Genomic DNA, 6000 nt, shown 5'->3' on the forward strand with positions numbered 1-6000 from the left:
ACGTGTAAGTCATCGGAGGACAGAGGAGCTTGGCATGTATGCAATCTCTGCCAGACCAGAATGAGATGCATTGCGGTTTACATCTCTTCCTTAATTTGTTTAATCTGCATAAGCAGATCTAAGATACAGATGCCAGGCATGTTAATGTGATTTTGGAAATGGGTGCTGTTATGTACAGTGGTACCTCGGTTTACGAACACCTCGGTTTACGAACTTTCGGTTTACGAACTATCCTAACCCGGAAGTTAGTAAACCGAGGTGCCGGAGGTCTACTGAGCGTCCGATGCCTTCGGGGAGGCCGGGCCTTCGCTCCGATGCCTCCTGGAGTCCCGCAGCGAAGGCCCGGCCTCCCTGAAGGCATCGGAGCAAAGGCCAAACCTCCCCAAAGGCATCGGAGCGTCGGATACCTTCGGGGAGGCTGGGGCTTCGCTCCGATGCCTTTGCGGAGGCCGGGGAGCGTTTCCGTGACTGGGCTGCAGTCACGAAAGTGCTCCCCGGCCTCCACAAAAGCATCGGAGCAAAGCCCCAGCCTCCGGAAGGCATCGGAGGCTGGGGCTTCGCTCCGATGCCTTTGCAGAGGCCGGGGACCGCTTTCGCGGCTGCAGCCCAGTCGCGGAAACGCTCCCCGGCCTCCGTGAAGGCATCGGAGCAAAGCGGTTAATCCGTTCTAGGGGGTGTTTTTCCTCATCTAGAACGGATTAATCAACTTCCCATTACTTTCAATGGGAAAGTTCACTTCGGTTTACGAACACTTCGGTTTATGAACAGACTTCTGGAACCAATTGTGTTCGTAAACCGAGGTTCCACTGTATATAGAAATGAGCAAACCAGTGATATTTTAGGGAACAGGCTAGCAGGCAGGGCCCATTACGTACATTATAGGTGCCCAAAAGGTAAAGCTAAAGGACCCCTGACAGTTAAGTCCAGTCGCGAATGACTCTGGGGTTGTGGTGCTCATCTCACTGAGGGAGCCGACATTTGTCTGCAGACAGTTTTTCCAGGTCATGTGCCAGCACTAAGCCGCTTCTGGCGAAACCAGAGCAGTGCACAGAGAAGCCGTTTACCTTTCCGCTGGAGCGGTACCTATTTATCTACTTGCACCTTGACGTGATTTCGAATTGCTAGGTTGGCAGGAGTTGGGACCAAACAACGGGAGCTCACCCGTTCAAACTGCCAACCTTCTGATTGGCAAGCCCTAGGCTCAGTTGTTTAGACCACAGCCCTCACAAAACATTGTTGCTGAATGTGGGTGGGGTTTTTTTAATCTTATATTTTAGAAATGTACACCCAGTTTTTTTCCTTTATTTTTTTTGGGGGGGGGCAAGAGAGTGGGACCCTAAGCTATAGCTTGTTTAGCTTATATGTAAATCTGGCACTGTCTGTTACACTTCCTGGACATTTGGAAATGCTAGTCCTTTTTGAGTGTGGGTTCTTTCAGTTGATGGCCATGATCTCTGGAACTGGAAACAAATGTGCTTTGGCACTGGTCAAAATGTCAACAAATGAACAAAGCAAAGGATGGCACAGTGACCACAATGCCCTAAAGGTAATGTCATTTTGCTGTTGCCTGCAGAATCCTTTCACAGCATGGTAATGGTGCGAAGCTGCATCCTCACACCAAACTCTGGAGTCACCACCAAAATGAATGAATGAAGTCTTCAGCAACTCCCATTGGGTCTAAGGGCCAATTCATATACACAGCATAAGTGCATACATGATCCGTGTGGTTATGGAGTGCAGGAAGGAGACACCTTCCCCACCACAAGTATAACCTACAATGAGAAGCAGGGTGGGTGTGCATTTTGGCTCTGGTGCTCCTGACAGGTCATATTTTGTGGGATAATATGGCTGGGATTAATGATGTGGCTAAACCAGGAAGGAGAGAGAAGCAGCTGCCAAGTGGGAGCTCGTGTCAAAGCAGCAGCAAAACTGAGGGTGGGGGTAATGACTTGGAGACTGGAGGGGAAATGTGAATACTTGTACGTACGATTATAACCCTAGACTAGTTAGCTAGCTAGCTAACCCTAGTGACTGGGAGTGGCCGCCGGGACCACATAACACCGGTCCTGAGAGATCTACACTGGCTCTCAGTACGTTTCCGAGCACAGTTCAAAGTGTTGGTACTGACCTTTAAAGCCCTAAACGGCCTTGGTCCTGTATACCTGAAGGAGCGTCTCCACCCCCATCATTCAGCCCGGACACTGAGATCCAGCACCGAGGGCCTTCTGGCGGTTCCCTCGTTGCGAGAGGTGAGGTTGCAGGGAACCAGACAGAGGGCCTTCTCGGTAGTGGCACCCGCCCTGTGGAACGCCCTCCCAGCAGATGTCAAGACAATAAGCAACTATTTTACTTTTAGAAGACAACTGACGAAGTTTTTAATGTTTGATGCTGTACTGTTTTTAATATTCGGTTGGAAGCTGCCCAGAGTGGCTGGGGAAACCCAGCCAGATGGGCGGGGTATAAATAATAAATTATTATTATTATATGTAAAAACATGTACAGCTAGAACAATTTTTGAGTGATGGGGAGAAATCCCACTAGCATATCTGGAAACTCTGCCAGGGTGCCCACCAATCGGAAGTAGTGCTGGTGACAAGCCCCCTCCCCCCAGGCAGGCAATGAATTCACAACAAGAGGGACATACACCTCTATGACCACATACCCAACCAGAATGGCAATGGCCCCATTCCATCAGCCACCACTGTCAGTCTCCAGGTATTCCTACTGGCAGCAGTTCAATACACCTTCTGTTACTCACAAGTACCATTTTGGAGCACCACACACAAAAGAGAAGCCCCATCAGGAAAAGCACTGCATGGATCAAACAGACCTTTTGTTCCACCAACTCTTCTGGCAACTCCTGTGACCAACTCTTGCTATTTTGTCCTATAGACAGACCTGCCAAGAAGTATCTCAACATTGTCCCTCACAGGACACATTCACACATTTAAAGCACTTTGAGCAGTCATGGGAGTTGTGGTTTGTTAAGGATGAGACCCCTAGATTCCTCTCACAAAGTTACAATTCGCAGAGTTCCCCGAGAAGAAAAAGTTGCTTGTTAAGTCACATCTGGAAACTGTAGCTCACTTTCCCTATCCTGGTTTGCTATATCCCGGCTTCCTCAACCTCGGCCCTCCAGATGTTTTTGGCCTACAACTCCCATGATCCCTAGCTAGCAGGATCAGTGGTCAGGGATGCTGGGAATTGTAGTCTCAAAACATTTGGAGGGCCGAGGTTGAGGAAGCCTGCTATATCCGCTATTGCTGATAGTTGGACCCGTTTAGGATTCAGCATAGCTCTTTGACCAGACCAGCTCTGTTCCTTCCCAGCTCCAGATTAGGAGAGTGGATTGCTCTGTTAGTCCAATGCAGCTGAACAACCAAAACTCTTGTGGAACCTTACTGACCACCAGATGACCATCAAGTGTTAATACTGTATGGCATAAGCTTTCATGGGTCACATTCACACAACTCATTTAAAGCACTTAAGCAGTCATGGCTTTCCTACAGTCTTGGGAGCTGTAGGTTGTTAAGTGTACTGAGAGTTATTTCCTTCATAGGGGATTGCAGCTCTGGAAGGGCAAGGGCTGGTTCTACCTTTGCACATTCATGTGATGGGACAAAAGAGTGTGGCTGGCTGCGAAATTTGACTAGATCCAGGGAATGGTGCCCTACAGAAAGTGTTGGACCACAGCCCTCATCATACCTGATCATGAGCCACACTAGCAGTGGCTGATGGGAGCTGGAGTCCAACAAAATATGGAGGGCACCATACTGGTCAGCCCTGAACTAGACTTTTGCCTCTCTCACACACAATTCCAGGCCTCAAAGTCACCCAATGGAACTGCTCAGCAGTTGATCTGGTACTGATGAAAGAATTATAATTAGCCCATAGAATGTTACGACTTTCCCTTCACAATGAAGTATAATTAACATAAAGAATTCATCATCAGAGTTTGTTGGTAATTACCGTGAGCTTAGATGTCTCACTCCATGCTTCATTATAGTTCTGAGAAGTAGCATAAAAACGTAAATGGCGTAATTGACAGTAGATCAATACAACATATGAGATCAAAGGGCATAATAAAACAGCAGGTAACAATAGCCATTCATAAAAAGTCAAATTAACTCGAGTCATTATTTACCCGACAGAGGGATCCAATAACATTTGACATACTTCTGAGTAATCATGCACATTGGATTGTGCAATACATCATCTTCCGTTTCTCTCTATAGAAAAATGTTTGTGATGGCAAGCATTGTGCAACAAATTCTATACGTTAGGAGGAGCACGGAATCATTCCTCCCCCCCCCCGCACCCGGCAAATGAAGTTGCTGAATTATACAATTGGCAGACCTTGGGGTCTCAAATTTCAGTAGTACCCTGTGCAACACCAAAATTTGGCATCCCTGCCTCTCACCTTCCATGCTACATCATAGTTGCGGTGTCCCTGAGACTCTGCCCCAAACTGATTGCACTCCCCTAAATCTGCTTCTGAATTACAGCTCCCATCATTCCTAGCAAGCACAGCCAATGGCCAGGGATGATGGGAGTGGCCAGGGGTGCCAACTTGAATGAAATATTGGAGGGGGCAGGAAAGTCCTGCCTCACATAATCAATCATTTTATGCAGTGCACACACACCATTCGAATGACAATGCCCATCAACTTTTGGGGGCGGCCCCCTCAAATATTTTGTTGGGAGGGGGTGAAGACCCCTTGACCCCTAGCAGTTGTCTCCTATGGGAGTGGCAGTTCTGAAAATCTCTGGAATGCCAAAGGTTCCTCACACCTTCTATACATGATGGTTCCAAAGTATGTCTCAGTATGTTCAGCAAAGGTTACTCTCCAATTAGTAGCCATAATCTAACACACACACTAATAACAAACAGAAAACACACATGAACACATATGTGCCATGGTCACATCCACAATGCACACTGAAAGCACATAGAAAGCACAGGCCTTCCCCCCTAAAATGCTGGTAATTGTAGAGTGTTAAGGATGCTGGAAATTGTGGGATGGGGGTGGGGAGAGAATATGAGCCACTATTTTGGGTCCATGTACCCCAGAACCATGTGTCTCATGTACCCCAGTGGTTCTCCAAGGCCTCAAATGGTCTTTTTCAGCTGTGCAACCAGAGAATTTTTAAATGAAAGATACCAGGAATTAAAGCAATAGCCTTATAGATCCACAACACGTGATACTGTTCTTCCACCAAACCGCAGATGATCCCATGGCAATCTTCATTGGCCGTATTGGTTGGGCCAGTGACTTCTGCCCAGGCCCAAATCAGAAGCAATCCACAATCTTGACACCTAAGATAATTATTATTTTGACACGGAACTATGCTTTGCCCTATTTTTGTCCCTGTATTCTTTTGAGTACAACTCTCCAGCACTTTTGATATAACAGTAATGTATACAAAGGTGTTCTCTCCCATAATAAAGTAAAAAGAGCCAGAGATATTGATGTCAGACCATGAAGATCCCTTTTGGGATAACATTTTTACCTAAACTGTAATTAGAGTTAGGAGGCAGATTAATTAAACAATATCCTCTCATGACGATCTTGCAAGCCATGCATTTTTTTGTTTTTTTTTGTAATTTATTTTTGAGTTCTCTTCTGCGCTTAGCACTGTGTTTTGCTGGCGGGCATGCCAGCCACAGGAGTCCTGATGTAACCCTTTTGCAACCAAGCCCAGTTCCTCCAACACATAAAAGAGAGGCCAGCTCCAAGGTCTTCCATCACAGCTGCTGGGTCTCCATCTCTACATCTTCCTCTGCAGTCGCGTCCACAACAATAAGGCAACATGAGCCGTCAGCTCTTAGCAGGCAGACAACATGCCAGAAGCCCCTTCACCAAACTCTCCACAAGTAACTCAGCCTCCCGGTTTCATCCTGGCAGCTACAGAAGCAGAAGTATGTCTAGGATTAGTGGAAGAACAACATTGCTGTGTGGAGGCTACAAGAGTGGCAACTGCGGAGCTGATGGTCCAAGC

The sequence above is a fragment of the Zootoca vivipara genome, chromosome 2, assembly GCF_965207765.1.
Source record: "Zootoca vivipara chromosome 2, rZooViv2.hap1.1, whole genome shotgun sequence".
In the NCBI taxonomy this organism is placed as follows: Eukaryota; Metazoa; Chordata; class Lepidosauria; order Squamata; family Lacertidae; genus Zootoca; species Zootoca vivipara.